Source organism: Chelonia mydas, chromosome 4 (genome assembly GCF_015237465.2).
Source record: "Chelonia mydas isolate rCheMyd1 chromosome 4, rCheMyd1.pri.v2, whole genome shotgun sequence".
Taxonomy (NCBI): Eukaryota; Metazoa; Chordata; order Testudines; family Cheloniidae; genus Chelonia; species Chelonia mydas.
Genome location: NC_057852.1, coordinates 84,918,523 through 84,939,004, shown reverse-complemented (window position 1 = coordinate 84,939,004; position 20,482 = coordinate 84,918,523). Strand labels below are relative to the sequence as shown.

The window sequence follows — 20,482 nt, the reverse complement described above, 5'->3', positions numbered from 1 at the left end:
TTTAGTTTGGAGACTGCCTTTCAGCTTGCACAACTTGAAATTTTACTTAGTGGCTTTGAATCATTGTAGTTAAGAACTGTCCATTATTGCTGTTCAGAATAAAATTTTTAATTTTAAGCCAACATGGATATAAAATCTTGGAAACCAATAGTATTTTAAAAGCTTCCAGGAGGTCTGGCACATTTAAAACTGCAGTGAACTAATGCCCTGGTATTTTAATGACTTTTGAAATAATATGACCTTTTAAAATTTTACTTGGGTTTTCTTTTTTCTATCAAGAGCCTTAAGACTAAAATGTGTATTTAATTATCCTGGTCTGTAGCTCCTAAGCATGGGATCATTTTAGAAGATTATATCAGATCTCTAATGACTTTATTAATCTATAAAAAGAAAAGGAGTACTTGTGGCGCTTTAGAGATTAACAAATTTATTAGAGCATAAGCTTTTGTGAGCTACAGCTCACTTCATTGGGAAGCGAGCTGTAGCTCACGAAAGCTTATGCTCTAATAAATTTGTTAGTCTCTAAGGTGCCACAAGTACTCCTGTTCTTTTTACGGATACAGACTAACACGGCTGCTACTCTGAAACCATTTATTAATCTAGATATGAAAAAGGTTCTTGGTGGTAATGCATGAATCTATTCATGCAACACTAGCCAATGATACTTCTTCGATGGTATCAGAATGATCTAAAATTACAAACTGAGTCATAACTTTTCCCTGGGTATGGCAGTGGTTGCAGTCATGTTACAGCTGTTAGTATGAGTTTGTCATATAATATAATTCCAAGAAAAACACTGAGGGCAAGATTCTGATCAGAGTTATGCTAGAATAACATGGCATAATTGTGGGTAATTGAGATCAGATTCTGCCCAAGTACATTCCCAATTTTATTTCTTATCTTTTACTGTATTCTGCTTCTATATCTCTTAGTCTTCTGGAAAAATGCTGCCCCTAATGGTAAAAGCATTCAATGTAGTACACATGTATATATAGCATAGTGTATGTACTCCAGCGGTGAGCTGGAGCCGATTCGCTAGAACCGGTTGTTAAATTTAGAATTTAATTTAATTTAGAATCGCGGAACAACCAGTTCTAAAAGGGCTTCTAAATTTAACCGGCCAAAAGTGGCGCCTTAGGCTCCGCCTCCATGGGTGCTCCAGCCCTGGAGCACCCAAGGGGAAAATTTGGTGGGTGCAGAGCCCCCACCGGCAGCTCCCTGCCCCACCCCTGGCCCCAGCTCACCTCACGTCCACTCCACCTCTGCCTCCTCCCCTGAACGCGCTGTCCCGTTCTGCTTCTCCGCCCCCCACCCCAGGCTTCCCACGAATCAGCTGTTCATGCGGGAAGCCGGGGCGGGCCGAGAAGCAAGCGGCGGCTTCCTGCTCAGGCCCAGGGAGGCGGAGGTGAGCAGGGGAGTGGGGGGTGCGAGGAGGGCCGCTCGCGCCGCAGCAGGTAACCTGGGGGGGGGGGGCGCAGGGGAACCGCTCCCCGCCCCAGCTCACCTCCGCCACCCTCGGCCTGAGTGGGAAGCCGTGGCCTGCTTCTCAGTCCTCCCCAGCTTCCCGCTGAACAGCTGATTCGCTGGAAGCCGGCGGGGCGGCGGGGGGCGCGGAGAAGCAGAGCGGGGTGGTGGGTTCAGGGGCGGAGGTGGAGCGGAGGTGAGCTGGGGATGGGCGAGGGGCGGGGAGCTGCCGGTGGGTGCTCTGCACCCACCAAATTTTCCCCTTGGGTGCTCCGGGGCTGGAGCACCCAGGGAGTCGGCACCTAAGGCGCCACTTTTGATGTGATAAGCGGCTGCTCCCCCGCCCCTAGGAGACAGAGGGACCTGCCGGATGCTTCCTGGGAGCTGCCCCAGGTAAGCACCACCGGGACTCCCCACCTCGCCCCCCGGCAGGTGCCTCTGGCTCTTAGGGGTGGGGTGGGCACCCACTACGGTGGCCCACGAGACCCTCCTGCCCGGTTCTGGGGGCAATCAGGGGACAGGGGAGCGGGTTGGCTGGGGCAGGGGTTCTGGGGGGGGGGCGTCAAGGAACGCGGGGGGGTTGGATGGGGCAGGAGTTCTGGGGGGCGTGGGTGGGCAACGACCCCCTCGTGGGGTGAGGAGGGAACCTGTTGTTAAGATTTTGGCAGCTCATCACTGATGTACTCTAATATTTATTTAGTTTTCTAGTCTCTGTAGATGTCAATAATCCCAAACCAAGAAGGTAATAAACTGCAAATCTTGTTAACAAAAGTTGGCTGTACCTTCCTCAAAGGAGCAGAAAAGGTGGTAGAACAGAGTTCCATGACAGTCCAAGAGGGACAGCGCTTAAAGCAGAACAGCAATCCTCTAATTCATATAATCATACTCCTCTCTGGATCATTTCTTAGAAAAGCAAAGTGAACCACATAATCAGTCATATCAAAGGCAGCTGATAAATTTGAAAGAACCAGGGTGAAATCATGACCCCTTTGAAATCAATGGGAGTTTTGCCACTGACTTCAGTGGGGCCAGAATTTCACCCTCTTTATGCATTGCTGTAAGGATATTATATAACCCACAAGACCAGCAATAGCTTGTGTTGTACCCAATCCTAGAACCAAACGGACAGGGTAAGGGAACTCTGAGGACTCCAGTTAGTACCAGACTAACTAGCCATAATCTCCTTTCTATCAGGGATGCTAGGTCAAAAGCAAATCCTATTTGTCCTAATGAATTCCCCCGGAAATAGCTTGGAAATCTTAGCCAGGCGAGAGAAGCAAGCTCCTGAGATGCATCCAAGAAGCATGTGTGTATTCTGGAAGCCATGATCAGTGTTTGCAAGGCAGAGATCTCCCTAATGTCTCTGGCCACACTGCTTTCTATTCTTATTCATAAAGGGAAGATTTGGAGACCTCTTGTGTTTAGAAGAGGCAATCCTAGAACACTAGTGTCTCAGATTTTGTAAGTGGTGCTGAAGATCAAGAAACAGGGGAGCTCCAACTAACTAGGAGGATGAATAACTATACTTCCCTTTTCCTCCTTACAATGACATACACTAAAGTGGTTTTGCAAATTCTGCTCCCCTCACTAGGAACATGAACTGGGTATTTTCCATCGTGGCTTGCACTAATGTAGCATTTTTAAGCATTGGTTTTGAAATGTATTTTGTCCTGCTTGAAAGCAAATACATGATAGAAAAATGTTTCGTTTGGCTAAGTTTCTACATTCCTTGTAGGGTAAATCATCATAATCATGTATAAAGAAATAGTTGCCTTGCCTTGTCAGGATGACAACAATAACAAAGAAAAGAGATTTTTTGATGGTATGGAATTGACAAACCGGCGGGGGTGCCAGAGACTGTAGTGGAAGAGAGGGTAAGGGTAAGAGTTCTAGAAGGAAAGCATGGTCCCTTCTACAAATTGACCTAAAATACTTGTTACTGCTTTGGAAATGTGTCAACAATCCTAGTAGGTGGAAACACAACATTTTCAAAGAACTTATTTTGTCTAAATCCTGACACCAGTGAAATCCCTGGACGCAGTACTCCAGATGTAGCCTCACAAGTGCCAAATAGAGGGGAATAATCAGTTCCCTCGATCTGCTGGCAGTGCACCTGCTAATGCAGCCCAATATGCCGTTAGCCTTCTTGGCAACAAGGGCACACTGCTGATGCATATCCAGCTTCTTGTCCACTGTAATCCCCAGGTCCTTTTCTGCAGAACTGCAGCCTGTAGCGTGCATGGGATTCTTCCTTCCGAAGTGCAGGACTCTGCACTTGCCCTTGTTGAACCTCATCAGATTTATTTTGGCCCAATCCTCCAATTTGTCTAGGTCACTTTGGACCCTATCCCAACCCTCCATCTTATCTACCTCTCCCCCCAGGTTAGTGTCATCTGTGAATTTGCTGAGGGTGCAATCCATCCCATCATCCAGATTATGAATATGTATATGATACTTATATGGAGACTTGTACACTTCTGTAATTGTGTTTCCATAATGAAATGTAATTATTATACAAGACTATGGTATGTACCAGGACTCAAAGAATTTCAACTGTCTTCCTGTTGTTATTTTTGTAGTTCTGTACCTAAGATGAAAAAAAAGACCGTGCTCTAAAATCATTACAGATATTGTACACAATTACACTCACAATTTATTATGAAAATTAACACAAACAAAACTGTGGGTTGTTTTTTTTTTTAATCCTCCTTTCAGTAAAAGGAAGTGCTATTGTATATGTGGACTGAGGAAAAAAGCTTAAATGAATAGTTTGAAAACAATATCTAGTTTACTAGATATGTTTAACAGTTTAATATAAGCAATGTACTGATTTGCTGTATTTTGTCAATTATGTCCTGTACAATTGTGTGGCTTCCTTTGCCTTAATTCCTAAGTAACCAACCAACCAATTGGGATTTGTTTTTTTTGTGTGGGGGCGCGCGTGTGTGAAACATATACACACATTTTACATATACATCTATTCCAAAACAAATGATTCAAAAGAGAGCTCCTGGCTATTCTTGCTCTCCCTATTTTAAGATACAAGGTTACACATGGGAATTCAAACTTTGGGTCATACTCCCCCTAGAATGTGTGTGCAGATTTACAGGCAAATGTGCATAGCCTGTACAGAGAGGAGGGCAAACTTTCTGGTCTGAGGGCCACATCGGGTTTCCAAAATTGTATGGACGGCCAGTTAGGGGAGGCTGTGTCTCCCCAAACAGCCAGGCGTGGCCCGGACCCTCCCTCCTATCCGACCCTCCTGCTTCTCGCCCCCTGACGGCTCCCCCAGTACTCCTGCTCCATCCCCGTCCCCTGATGGCCACCCCGGGACTCCTACCCCATCCACCACCCCCTGCTCCCTGTCCCCTGACCACCCCTGGACCCCCCACCCCCGACTGCCCCCTGCCGCCCCATCCAACCCCCCCCCCCTCCTTGCTGACTGCCCCTGGGACCCCTGCTCCATCCAACCCCCCTGTTCCCTGACCTCTGACTGCTCCAACCCCTATCCACACCCCTGCCCCTTGACCTCCACTCCCAACTCCCCTGCCCTCTATCAATCCCTCCCTGCCCTCTTACCGCGCTTCCTGGAGCACCGGTGACTGGCAGCGCTACAGCTGCGCCGTCCAGAGAACCGGGTCAGGCCGTGGCTCTGTAACTGCACTGCCTGGCTGCCCGGAGCATTGCGCCAGCGGCATGGTGCACTGAGGCTGCGGGGGAGGAGGACAAACAGGGGAGGGGCTGGGGGTGAGCCTCCCGGGCCAGGAGCTCAGGGGCCTGGCAGGAGGGTCCCGTGGGCCGAATGTGGCCCATGGGCCATAGTTTGCCCACCTCTGCTGTATAGTCTGCAAATCTGCAGCCAATTTGCTGCAGAATTCATCCCTGGGAGCAGAATTTTGCTCCATAATCTAAACTCCATTAAAACAAAAGTTTCTAACCATTGTGGTTTTGAAGAATGTGATCAGATGCAGTGGTATCTTCCTGAGTATGCAATCAGTCTGAAACAGTAGCTCCGAGAAGTGGAACTGTGCCATTCACCTGAGTGAGTTAACTCTTAAAGAGGAAAATGTAAATTTAATTGTTCATTACTTTAGCAGAAACATCCAGCAAATATGCTTTCTTCCATAATACTGTCCTGCTTCACGTGCCTTGTCGATTGCCAGAATTGACACTATCTGCCTTCCAGATTTACCCCCTGACCACTTCTGTAGTGCTGTTATGAGCTATCAGTACAAAATCTGTGGCACATTGACAACTGATGATGTGGTGATGGCATAAAGTTGAACTTAATATCAAAATAAATAGCACAGTAGTGTACTGCACTTGGTTGTATTGATTTTCATATTCAGTTCAATAAAAGGTTTTAAATGTAGTTGCTGTGGGATTTCCATCCTGCTGCACCAGATGTCTGCAGAAGCCTTGGTGCACAATTTAGGTTGACAGGTTTCAGAGTAGCAGCCGTGTTAGTCTGTATTCGCAAAAAGAAAAGGAGGACTTGTGGCACCTTAGTCTCTAAGTACTCCTTTTCAATTTAGCTTGAGTTTGCCATAAATAGTTGGGGCCGTGCACATGTGGCTCTCGCTGAGCTAACTCTAAAATGCAGTAGTTCTATTGAGTGCATTCTGAACACTTAAACAGTTTTTTTTAGTTAGATCACTAATGTCCCAATCTTGTGTTGTGCTCCGTATAGGCCGGCACAGAGCACTGTTGAAGTCACGCAGGGCTCTGCACAGGTGCAGGAGTCTGACATCAAAACACAGCACAGGATTGCTACTTAAATCAAATGCATTATATTCACGTCTACCAACAAGGTAGCCATGAACATAGCTATAAAATTCTAAAGGAAATACTCTTTTCTGCAGTAATATCAGGATCTTCAGTAGATTTTTCGTGTCAGACAGCTTATATCTTTCCTGGGTGGTGAATGTTTAAAGTAAAGAAAAACCAGTTTACTATTGGTTACAAACAATGGGGCCACTGACCTGGGCGGCCGTTGTTCACACTGACGTCAGAGGGAGTTGATGACACTCAGCACCTTACAGCTCTGCCACATTTATTTTTAGAGGCTGAGCTTTCAGAAGAAAAATCAAAAGAAGAGGGACCTATAATCTTCAGGGGAATATGAGGCAATTAGCTGTTGTCTTAAAAGCAGGAGTATTTTTAATTTTTAGATCTATTCAATATTTTGAAGAAATACACTTGCTGTTATAGGATTCTAGCTTTGGGGGTATTTTTATCCCAGGCTTTTGATTTCTGGGGGGCAGTATCTAATTTACTTGGTTTAAAAATAATCCATATCTCACCTGGAGGACGCGAGGTAACACCCTAGGGGTATGTCCCCTGAGAACTGGAAAAGTTTCAAGGCTTTTGTGGAATCACAGGAGGGCACTGTACTGGGCAAAGGAAAAGTTTTTAGCTTGCAGCAGGAGTAGGCGTAAGGTTCTTCAAGAGTAATTCTTGCCTCTCTCCTCCCAAGAATTCTTTCCACTTAACAGTTTGCACTCCTGACATAACTGTATCCCCCTGCTGCTGGCCCCTCTCTCAGGCTGGGTACTAGCAGGGGAGGAGAGATCAGGTGGGGAACATGGAAGAGCTGGGAGCATGGGACAGCTAGGGTTGCCAGTTTTGGGCGGACATACTCCTGGAGTGGAGGTTTCATCACATGACATAATCTTTAATTAAAGATTAATCTTTAGTTCTTGGACACTCCAGGACAATCCTGCAGGATTGGCAACCCTAGGGACAGCTAGGGAAGCAGGAAGGGAGTCCCGTGCACTTCAGGGGAGAGAGAGAATAGTAAATGGGAGGAAGGCAGAGCTCAAGTTGGCAAGGATGGAGTAGGAGTGGTAGGGGTGACATGCAAAGTATTAATATCTACAGAGGTTTAAAGTGGTTCTTGTTTTCTTTTCAGAATAAGAATCCTTTACCCCCTTTTTACTTTTATAAAGGAATATCCTGTGTTGTTATGGGAAATGGTTTCCTGAGCCCCAGTCCTGCAATATTGTTCTACATAGGTGAATAACGTGTCTGAAGCAGTTGCCTTGGCTCCAGGATTGGGACTTGCTTAGAATGGCTAAGGCCAGGTTGTCTCTGGCCCTTGTGTGTGGGAACAGAAGGTACGGCTTGAGGGGCTTTCCATATCCCCATCTTACATAACTGCAGACCCTGCATATAGGGAGCAGAGGGACTGGTCCCACTTGGGGTTGCAAACTGTCCCCACAAGCATGGGAAGAGGAGGAGTATGGCCCCCTCTCCTGCACACAGGCCTCAAGAGCAGGCTAGTTGAAGGACTGTGCCTCCCAGAGTACACTCTGAGATGGTGTATCTCCACTTTGGGGTGTACACAATCTAGAGTGCTCTTCATTATGAAAAGTGTAATGACACGATGCACTAAACAACCAAACCAGTGTAAACAGTTGAATAAAAATGTTACTGCGTTTGGGGTTTGGTGTGTGGTTGTATTGTTCATAGATTTTTTTTTTTTGTCTGTCATTGGAAGCAATAAAACTACAGCTATACTTTTCGATTTAGTTCATTCTGGAAGATAATTTTTAACAAACTGAGGCTTGCTTATTGGTTATGTCACAGGAATATTTGGACTGTTATTCCAATTATAGTCCTTAGCACTTTCATATTTCAAACCGTATATAGGAGAATGTGCTGTACAAGCATGTCTCTATAACAGTTCAGCAGAACTGGGGTATACTCTCTAGCTACACTCCTTATTTTATTACAACATTGTTTGTGATTTCAGTTTTTTAAAATAATTACTTCAACGAATGCAGAAATATTTTAAACATTGCAGCATTGGATTGTGTGGGTTTGAAGATTAGGTTTGTGAGTGCTTTATAATAGTACTGTAATGGTGGATTTTCCTTTTATAAGAACGGCAAATATGAAATCTGAAGATATTTCCCTTCCCCAGGAGGTCAGAGAATGTTTAGGTGCTTTTTTTTAAATGCAAACATCTTTAGAGTAATGCAAGTCCCTATCTATGCGTGATGGACAAAGATGCCCATTCAGGCATTAACACCAATTGCGTGCATGTATGTGTGTGTTTAAATATGAAAAAAAAAGCTAAAAAAGAGTTCACTTTGTGGCTATAATGAATCTGATTTAAATTGAACAGCAGTAACACAGGTTTTTTTCCCCCTGGTGGGTAAATAGCCCTGTAAGCTTCCTATCATCCAATCACCTGTGGTTACTGTGCCTCCACCCCCAGGAACCAGCAGCTCCCACCTAACCCACAGTTTTAAAGCAGATAGTGTGGCAAAATCATATAGAACCGTTGCTGCTCACATTTAAGGATACAGAACTGCAGGAGTCATTTATAAGAAAGGCAGAAGCTTGTCCAACAAAAAGTTGCATTGAACCAGAAGGTCAGTAATAAAGTTTCATGCTAAGAAACTCTTTTTTAATAAAACAGTCAGTTTCAGTACACATGAAGATTTTTAATATCCTGAAAAGGTTATGGATTATCACATATATTAAAACAATTTACTAACGTTTTATATGCTTTTGAAATGCAAGACCTGTGTCATGCAAGTATAAATATATCATACCTTAAAGTATTAACCCTATTAATGCTTCTCTAACTAGATGCCATACTGATCTCCTTTCAAATGTGTTAATCAAATAGAGATGGTTTCCCCATTAACCTAAACAAAGACCATTTCTGTTTGAAGGAGGCTAAGTGTTTAGACATTGTTCTGTTGTCTTGCTTTTCTTAGATATCATTACATTAATCTTTTTTTAAATATTAACAACTTTTGTGAGGATCTTATTCATATCATCAGCATTCATAATGCACAAAATTAAAAGTACAGTTATTCATATGAAATCATGTATTGATATGTTAGTCTCATGTTTGCACATTTTGCAACTTTCAAATCTTTGTTCTCTTAATTTCATAGAGGATGAAGAAAACCAAAGTTAAACATCCTCATGCCAGGAAAGACAAATCAATGCTAAAATTGAATTAGGCCAAATTAACTTAAGATGGTAGTTATAAGGAGAGCTGGTATTGTTGGAGAGCATATTGGTACAATTTGTTTCAGGTTTTTTGAAGGAAATAGAGGCTGAGGAAGGATTACATTTTTATCTGGAGAAGGTTTCCATATTTCTTTCCATTTTGAATATTCTACGGGAATTGAGGTCTGTAAAACAACATGTCTGATAGATATGAACACTACTTTCTTTTTAAAAAATGGCCTATCAGATGCAGTCCTGTAAATAATATGAAGTCAGCAAAATATGTTTTAACAACAAATAAAGGTACCAAAAAACCTCTTGAAAATTGCTTTCCCTCTGGAATATTTAAGCATATATGTTAACAATAAAATTACATTTTGGACTGCACATAGTGCTTGCTTTGTACAGTACATACATTTGCCATTTATATTATAGTTTAAAAAATGCAAAACTCAGGATGATGTATTTCAAGAGCCTACCACAGGATAGTAATTAAATTGTAAGGTGTGTCTTCTACCACCCCTAGACAGGGGAATGATTTGTAATTTTTATGTTATGTATTTAAAGCAAAATTTTATTTCTCAGAGTGAAGGCAGAGATTAGAATATAAAATGTAGATTAAATTGTTTTTCTGTAGGCATACAGACTGTCCATATACACCTATTGATTTTTTTTCAGTTATTTATGAAGTTTTGCAACAAAATTAAGACCAATTCCTGAAACACTTTACATGTCTGTGGAAGGGTCAAACGTATTTAAGAGCTGTATGGAGGCTTTGTGGAAGAGGACTCTGTATCCCATGAGTACTGTGACAGTTTAGGGGTCTGCCTGGGTACAAATTTGAATTTTTTGATATTATGAACTCTTTGTGTACTCTTTCTCTCTCTCTCTCTCTCTCTCTCAAATTACAAACTCCAGTTTGTTTTCTCAGCACTATTTTGATTATAAGCCTGTTCTCTAGCCTCCATATTGAGCTGAAACACACTGGAGGTGTCAGGAGAAAATGTGGTACCTAGATGAGGACTAATAATGTATGGTTGTTAAACCTTAATGATCACCCATTCAGATGGAAGCACCCTTGGACAAAGAGCTGGCTGTCATCCAGGGTAAACCAGTTTTTCAAGTCTGGACTCCCACATGGATGGTGACCAAGCAACAAAGCACCTGATGATCACCTGATGGGGTTTGAGGCTGACCAGAGAAGTCATCTGACGGGGAGGGGAGGGATTGGAATCCTATAAAAGATAGGTTTCAGAGTAGCAGCCATGTTAGTCTGTATTCGCAAAAAGAAAAGGAGTACTGTTGAAAGACCCTATCTTTTATAGAAAAGCATCCAATGAAGTGAGCTGTAGCTCACGAAAGCTTATGCTCAAATAAATTTGTTAGTCTCTAGGGTGCCACAAGTACTCCTTGTCTATAAAAGATAGGGTCTTTCAACAGCCATTTTAGAAAAGACCCCAGAAACGTGCTCCCTCAGAGCTATCAGCATAGCAACTATGCAGCCATCAACCCCTGCCCCAAGGACCCTAGAAGATAATGCCTGGAAAGAAATATGTGCGACAGTCAGCAGCAAAGCATTTAAGAGACTGTTGACCTCTTACAGCATATCCTTAGGCATACTTCAGAGCAGTTATCCAAAGGGATAAAGACCATCAGGTTGGAGTGTTTGAGGTTTATTTCCCTTCGGATTCCTTTCTTTCTGATAGAAATCTATTGGAAAAGGAATCGGTGGGCCTCCTCCTAACCGCTCCTACATGACTAGGAAGAAGTGGGTTCTGGGATAGATTCTGGTCTCATTCTCTCCCCTCCATGGCAGCTCTCCTCCCAGGGCTTCAGTAACCTCCTTAGGTCCCTGCCTGAAGAAAGAGGATAAGGAAAACAGGTTCCACAGAGGGCTGTTTAGGGAGGCGGGGGTTGCTTTTTTGGGCTTGGAGCTCCCCAGTGTACTCTTTCACATCAAACCACCCATTCGCAAAATGCGTCAACCCAGTGTGGTGCTGGATAGGAGTGAATGATTGACTGATGTGTGGATTTGGCTTTTACAGTGTAACTCAATGGCATTTATATAGTACTTGTGGTAAACATGTTTCTGCTGGAAAAATTCTTAAGTCATCCACAATCAGCTTGTTGAAATACTGCCTCCAATGTGATCTTGTCTACTCTTATATGCTAAGCAGGGGCAGGCTTAAGTAAGAACTTAGATAGGAGATACCCTTCAGCTAAGGTGCTGCAGAAGGTTGTATTAGTGATTCAGTAGGTGACAGTCAGTACTGAACAGGGTGGATTTGATTTAAAACACTAGTCAGGAAGACTTGATTTAATCATTGATTTCTACATAAAAGTGCATTCTTGTTGGTTGTTATAACCTTAATACATATTCTTCCCAACTCAGAGAAAGATGTAGGTTTCATTTTTAGAAGGTACACCCTATACATTTTTTAAGTGATTTATTTTGAAAACTTTTCAGATTACTTTTACAGCTGTATCAGAAAATGAATGATTGCTTGGTTATTTCATTTACCACAGGTAATTGAAGCAGATATTTATGAAGTCATTGGGAGGTGAACTATCTCCAATTCAACAGGTTAATCATTAATATTTGGAGGATTTTCTTGTCATGCTGTATTAGGAGGAGAACATCACCAGACAGACATTTAAATTGTTTCATTTAACTAAAACAACAATGTTCTGTATTCTGGATTTTTTTTCTTCAACAGCAAACATATAATATTTTAACAAAACAAGCATATGAATTTTTGAATTTAGTTAAATATTCAAGTTTTTTAAAATCAGGCTTGTTTATGTTAAAATTGTTTTTAACTAAAATAGTTAAATGAAATATTTAAAAAACAAAACCCCAAAAATTAAATCGACTTTGTCAGCCAGGTCAACATGAGAAACTTAAAATATTGGCTTCTGCAGCTAACTCAGTCGTCTTCACCTTCATTTTCCTGTTTGTTCATCATCTGGAAAAGAAAAACAAGCTTTCCTGCTTTTTCAGATCCCAACGGATTTCTCAATTTGGAATGAATTAGTCCAAAGGAATAAAATATTCTTTCTACACTGGCAGAAGAAGCTACTGCTGTTAAAAGTGAGATTATCACTTCAACAGTCTCTGAATCCAAGTGCTTAAGTGACTTCCACCAGTTCACTGGTGTGACTGTTTTTAAAACATCATCAGCAAACATATATTTCTTGAATGGTTCACCCTTAGCTCTGAAGTTTATTATAGTTGGCATTATGGAGGGATGCTTTCTGGATGTCCATGTCATAGCCAGCTCCTCGTCTTCAGCAGTTAAGGTTTGACCCTAGTACCGAGTATTGAAAATATTTGCAAGAAAATGAACGGGAGATAGTACTTGTCCCATTTGTTTTTTAATGCTTGTAATTTAACTCTGTCATTGCATATTTCTCTTTTTAAGATCTCACTCATTTCCTTCCAAATTTCAACAGAGTCAGCTATTTCCCTGCATTTTGTTCAAGGCTACAGAAATAGGCTTCAGGGTACTCAGCATGTGTTCAACACAGGGATTTGGAGCAATCAAATTTTTGAATTGCTCCACTCCAGCTCCACGTCGGCACCAATAGTGACTGCTCCGGCTCTGCTCCGGCTCTGCTCCGCACTCTGACTCAAATTAATTTTTAACTAAATAAAAAAGAGCATACTGTAATTTTGAAAAACATTATTTTTATTCAGACTTTTAAAACAATTTAAATGTCATCAACAATGATACAAACTAGAATCATTCATAATTCATTCTGTAAAAAAATTATTGCAGCAATCAAGTCGTCTTTCATAGCCTGCCGCAAATCATTTAAAATTAACTTTAAAGCCGAAAACAGTCACTCTACACTGCTTGAGTTGTTGGCATGCTCGAAGCAATTCTACAGGCAGCCTGCATGCGGTGTGGGTAGGTGTGAATGGCCTCAAAAACAGACTTAACTTTTAGCCTACCAATAGACTCCATCGCCTCACAATCTTCCCAAAAATTTCTCTCAAATAATGCTTCATTACAGTTATGAATCACAGAAACTTGCCAGTGTCTTTCTTGTTTATCCAATTCCTTTTCGAAGGCGTCATCTTCTGAAGAACTGATGCTTGAATTATCTCCATTTCCCTGTGATGGTTGAAGACATTCCAGGGATGGACGCTCGAACAAGTTCAGAGTAGAGACAGAAGTTTGAGAACAGCCTGCTATTTCTGAAGGATGTGAACTTTCTGAAACCGCAGATTCAGTTGTTGATGATTCCTTTTGTTGTGTTTTGTTTTCTTCAACCTCTTTCGCAGAGTTCAAATGTAGCAATAGATTTTGTTTTTCAAGTCGTCAAGCAATATCAAGGAGTCCCTCTTTCGCCTTTGGTATTTCCCTTGAGGTAAGAAGAATCCGATACCGTGGGTCAAAATAAACTCCAGCAAGGAAATGAATATTGTCAAAAAGCTTCTCTTCACATTTCTGCATGGAGGATAGAATTCCTTTTCCAATTTGTCCACCATTTTCTTGCAAGAATTTTGACAGTTTTTGCCATTCCTTCATTAAAACTCCTGGGGTTACATTGACAGCTTTAAGATTCACTGTTGTTTGGTTTGGCTTTGCCAAGAGGTCTCGTAGGTTCTTCACTTCGTCCCATTCAGCTTTTGTTAACTTGAGTTCTCTTGTTCCAGCAGCAGCCACTTGTTCACAGTAAGATTGAAAAACGAGAAGCTGATCAATCATCGCAAATGTTGAATCCTAGCGAGTCACAGTATCCAATGATTGAGTTACCCCATGTAGATCAAGCAGAACACTTCGAATACTTGGGGTTTGTAGTTTGACAACGACTTGTCGAATTTTTGCCAGAAATTTCTTTTCATGTTCTTTGTTCAGTCCCTCCCAAATTGCCAACTGAAGAGTGTGAATACCACACATCATCAGTTGGACTTTTGAGTCATCCTCATGAAGCCATGTTGGAAGTATGAGGCTAGGGTCATTAACCCATTGCGCAGCAGCATCCATGTTGAATTCGATTTCATCCAGTCCTTTAGTTCCTTCATCAGGCAAAATAGCTTCAGTTCTGTCCACATCCCTGTTCTCAGAGGTAGAAATGGTTTCATTGTCCTTGCTGAAATTTTTGACGGTACATATTATGTTTGCTGCATTGTCAATGCAGATGCTCAGCACTTGCATTTCACTGATCCCAAATTTTTCTAAAATAGCTTTTACTTGACTTTTCATGTACGAAGAATTGTGACGCCCTTCAATGTCAATTATGTCCAAGGTTTTTACCACAGCTTTATCTTTCCTTCTTCGTAGTATTGAGCATTGATTGCAAGGAAATTTCTTTTTCCACGGGTTGCCGCATCCATTTTCAAGTGGCACAATTTTTGCTCCAAAGCTTTCCTGAGCTCTTCGTGACCAGACTCAGCTGTGCTGATAGCTAAATGATGAACCGCATCATGCCCCGTCGAAACGCCAAGCTGCCAACCCATTTCACCTGCAATTTGTGGAATCCTTTGTTCTTTAGCCTGAAGGTAGTGAGTGGTGTTGAACTCAAGCAAACTATTTCCATCAGACCTTCCCGGAAAGTATTGGCATCCATGGTGACTATAACCTTTGAGGACTTCAAATATGAGTCAAGTTTTGTTTGCTTAATTTTGGGTTTCTTTTCAGATGAAGCTCCACAAACAATCTTTTCTCCAGGAGTTTTCAAAGAGCCAGATGAACGTTGTTTAGCCATGTCAGCTTTCTGTTTTGCCTCATCTTCCTAGTCCTTTCTTGTAACCAGAGCCGCATAGTTTCCAGGAGGTTACGTTTTACATGCTGCCAATGGTTGAAACTTTTCACGGCACTTGCTTCACTTGTCTTGAAGCTACATGGTTTGAGCTCGCCATTCGCTTCCTTTTCCAGCTTGCACGTTGCCGATTTCTTCTTTGCTTTTCCCAAAAGCCCAAATTTGGGCTTTTCAAATTCAAAAGTAAAGACGTCATTGAGATCCTTTTCCGTAAATTGGCTTTCAATCATGGGGGGTAGATTTGATTTTTTGTTGAAGCCACGGCCAAATCTTCATGTGCTGCTACCGCATCCAAATGTTTCTTGTTATGATCTTCAAAAAGCAATGAGCAAAAGCATTACATTTTTTTATAATGTACCTGCTTGTGATATCTTAACCACTTAAGGTACTTCAAATTTATTTTGGATTTTCTGGACAAAAATGATCGCCTTTTCTTTTTACACAAAATTATTATTAAAGTATATTTTAATTTTTTTAATGTTTCTTGCAGTTTTAATGAAGTAAGAAGTATTTTAATATACATAATTAATATAAATTTTTATTTATAAATTGCAAGTTACTTTTTCTTATGAAATTTTGCAATAAAAATATTTGAAATATTTCCCAAGTTTTTAATTCATATCTCAAAAAATATAGATATATCAATGAAATTTGGTATGTGCCGTAGCGTTAGTACGTGCTATCGCTGTTCTACAACATTAATTGTTGGGAAGTAACGAGGCTACATGTTACAAGGTTGAAATAAACTTTAACGGGAAAGCAGATTCAAATTGCAAGCACAGTCCTTTTAGTAAAGAAAGCAGATTTTCAGAAATATGTTTTTGCTTCATCAGCCTGAATAGATAATACAAGGTAGAGCAAATAACGGGTTCTATCTTGTATAATGTTTCCAGCCTGATGAAGGAAAAACGTATTTCCGAAAATTTGCTCTCTTTACTAAAAGGACTGTACTTGCAATTTGAATCCACTTTCCCATTAAAGTTTATTTCCAATGTTCTATCATACAACATCATTCAAATAAAATGATTTAAACTACAGGCGTCGTGAACTAGGGGGACTGGGCCAATTTTATCTAATATTTTTTAAATCTTTGACTATTTAACAGATACGACCCTGGAATATGATTTAATGCTAAAACATGCATTAAAATGGTACTCTTAATTTATTTTGTATAATTAACCATTTCCGAGAAAACTGTTTAAAAATTTTAATCTGCTTAGATGCTTAGAATGATACAAACAATTTTACTTATTACTTATTTTTCAACTTTGAAACCATAAATTTTAAACATAATAAATAATAACCAAAAATTCTTAACTTATTATGGAACATAATATTACCGCTCATAGCCAGGGGCAGTCGACAACAAGCCTTTCTTGAAATATGAAATAAAAATGACCAACCGCCATTTAGGACGCCTATGGTTTAAATAATTTTGGATGATGTAATATGGTAGCACATACTAACGCTTAGACACAGACATAATTTCATTACTTTATATTAAAGCGTTTTTGAGATATTAATCAGAAATTAACTTTTCATCACCTCCTTGAAGGGACTGTAGCTCCCTTAGGAAGAATTTTAGGACACGTGTTCACAGAAATGTTTTTTCTTAAAATGACCTAAGGATTCAGCCCCAAAGTTGTGCTGGACATTTTCCAATCACTCTGGATATATCACAAAAATCACTCTTAATTTATGCAAAAATGTTTACTCTATATTTATATGCCTGCTGCATGCGACTTTTTCAGTAAATCTAAAATTACAAACAACGCTACCAAAAGACCGTTGAACAGATGACATATAAAATAAGTCCGCCAGAGTGATACGGGAGCATGTACAAATGAACAAATGTACCGATAACGGGAGCCCATGTGAGAAATGAGCTTAAGTGGTTAATATCTCTTGTGATATCTTCATATATTAATAAACAAAAACATTATTTTTTTTGCAATATACCTGTTTGTGATATCTTAAATGTTGCGTCTTGCGTCACATTTTTCCGTAATTGCAGCACTCAGCACGTCTCATTGATCAACCCTTACAAAAGAAGTATCAACACATACTAATCTAACTAATCTACGCGAGTACATACTCGCCTAACCTTGGCACGAGGGTGGGAGCAGCCTGCAGTGTTGCCGGGTGTCTGATAATTATCTGAATCTTTAATAAAACATATCTCCAAAAACTTCGTAATTTTGTATCTGTACATTAAATCTTGATTTCGGCCGAAGTGAGGATAACTGTGACATATTATGTAAAGTGGTAAAGTAAATGTTAATATCAATTGTTATATAATCTGAAACTTTTTGGCGCCTTTAGGACTTTCTTGCTAAATATCATTCCTTTTGGACTGAAAATGAAAAAACAAAAACCCTGGAGCAGTGGAGCAGTCAAGATTTTCTGTGCTCCGGCTCCGCTCCAGCTCCGGGCAAAAACCTGCAGCTCCACTGCTCTGCACTCCAGCTCTGGGCTCCGCTCCAAAGCCCTGGTTCAACATTTCTCCTAAGCTCAATGTTGAGAACTTTGGCGATGACAGTGCCATCTATTTTGTTCACAAACTGTCATCAGATTAGGCCAGTTCTTGATCTAGTGCTCAAAACAGTCCACTACTGAGTTCCATCGCACGTCTTGTGGGAGAATTAGCTTGGTTCCTCCCACTTTTTTCAGAGCAGCCGCTGCAAAGTGGTTGTTACGGAAGTATTTTGCAATTTCAACAACATTAGCCTTTATTTCTGGAACACTGAAGTCTTTGGCTAGGAAGTGCATCAAATGAGCACTGCAACCATATGTTATTAGCTTGGGACTCTCTTCTAAATTTCTTCTCATCTTGGATACATTTGCAGCATTGTCTGTGACGAAGTAACTAGACATTTGAATTTTTTTTCACAGTTTGTTATAGCTTTTACTGCTGCTTCTTGTAAGTATTCTGCTGTGCATGAATTTCCTGATGTATCAATTGTTTCTGTAAGGAAGACATTCTCTTCTTCTGTTGTCACACAAGCTCATACAACAGGATCATTGTGGACATTGCTCCACCTATCAAGATTCAGGTTAACAATTTCATCCTCTAGACCTTTTGCACGCTGCTCAATTTCTCTTTCATACACTTTATCCAGCAATTTGCCTGCGACATCTGCTCTGTTGGGTGGACTGTATCCTGGTCTTAATGACTGAACCATGTTAATGAAGTGTGAGTTCTCAATCATATGGAAAGGAGAGTTTGTTGCATAAACAAACCGGACAATTTTTTCATCAATTACCTCTTTTTCTAATCTCCTGGTTCTTATACAAATTAACTATGGTTGTTTCTGGATGATGGAATTTTTATTTTTTTTTTTGCTACAGGTGATATACAGTGGCTATGTGACATACATGATGTGACTAAAACACTATCACTGGCAGATAACTCTGAAACTGTAGAAAATGACGGTGATCTTGAAGGTGGATAGTCTTCAGAATCCTGTATGTTGAGGATGGATTCTCCTAAACAAAATAAGTCAATGCAGTTATTTAATTATTATTACCATACTGCTCACTTGTATTACTCATTGCATTCACTGACACTCGGTACTACTTTAAAGGTGATATTGTAAAAGGAAGATCTGCCTATTTCAGCTATTTATTTTTTATCACAACTGCATCTAAAATGATAGTACCATAGAATAACAACTATACTTTTTGCTCAAACATGATAATTCAAGAATAGTCCAGAAGGAAGACAGGCAGTCCTTAAGAAAGAAGTATGAAATAAAAAGGTTTACCAACTTGAAGATCCTGCATGTTTAGACGTGTTCCTTTCATCATCTTCAACGCAGCTTCCTCCTGAGAAGGAACACTTTTCATGCTGTTGTTTCTTTCGGGAAACCAGGCCTTGCATTACTTTGTTGCACTGTTTGCAATTTGCACACATGCCTGTCTTACCCACAGGTAGAGGAACTTCATTAAAATATTCCCAAACTGGGTCTCTTTTTACTGCCTGCTGGCATTATAGGTTTTCCCTTCTAGTGAGAGAATGGTATGGTAGCTCTCAAATCAATGAAGGCTATACTCAGAAAGACCTCCAGACTTCTGGAATATGCTGCTCAAACAGTTTCACTTTTGTTTCTACTGCCTGTCCCTCCCTTCTCACATTTATCTCCAGACTTCTTCTCCTTGTCCAGATTTATTCCACCCCCAACAATCTTCTATTCACTGAGCTTTTTGAAACTTTGCACTTTTAGAGAGAGATAAGGGATTGACTCTGTGTACACAAATTTGCAGAGGGACAGTAGGGTTGAGGGCCATTATTTCTCACCTCTCTCTCACTATATATTTATTTATTTATTTAAAACTTTTTTTGCTGTTAACAAGCATGTTATCTCTGGAGACACAAATCCACAGTTTGAGAACTGCAAAACTAAGCATCTCTGATGGTATCTTCTAGACGGAGTCCCACTGGGTAGATAGAAAGATTAACCTAAATAATGTATACAGAAGCCATGGGAACCCCATAAGATTGGGTCCCTAATCCATACTATTGGAATTCATTTACAAAACTTTTCTTAAACATTACATGAATATATTGTCTCATACTATAGAATTAGAATTTATAATCCCTATTCCATGATATGGTATCTTTGAGCTATAATGTATCTTAATTAAAACTATCTTTAGATAGGTTTTTTCCTCAAAAACATTTTATCAAAAAATCCGATTTAAATAAAAAAAATCTGATTTTTTTTTGAAAAAAAATTGATTTTTATCCGCCCTGGTTAATCAATAATCAATGCCTCAGTATGTTTTTTAAGCTGGGCTGGCTAGAGGTGCTATCTTAAGCCATGTCTGTAGGAACAGTTAGTCCATGGCAAACTGTGGTGTAAATCTTGTGTTGTGTTAGCCAGCCAGCCAGCCACTAAAAGTGTGGACCTCACTGCTATTCAAAAAGTCCCATAATGTGCTTTGATCCACCCTACTTTGAAATGAGAGTATATCAAACTAAGTACACTACAGGACTTTTAATGCACAGCAGCAGGATTCCATAGCACTTTAGTCTACTTCCATTTCACAGCAAAGAAGACCAGAGCACACCGTGGAACTTTTAGTGTGCACCAGGCTATGTGTGGTAGATTTACACCCCAGCTTGCTGCTCACAAATGGTTCATATGGACAAGCCCTTATGGATAACTGTCATAAATATAAAGGGAAGGGTAAACCCCTTTAAAATTCCTCCTGGCCAGAGGAAAAATCCTCTCACCTGTAAAGGGTTAAGAAGCTAAAGGTAACCTCGCTGGCACCT

The 20,482-nt window shown here is 40.6% G+C and overlaps 1 protein-coding gene across 4 annotated transcripts in view; it reads left to right on the top strand.

The window, feature by feature from the left end:
- The window catches only part of SLC7A2 (solute carrier family 7 member 2), a 115,568-nt gene that overhangs the window by 54,702 nt on the left and 40,384 nt on the right, over nt 1-20,482 (top strand). The gene's annotated exons all lie outside the window — the stretch shown is intronic.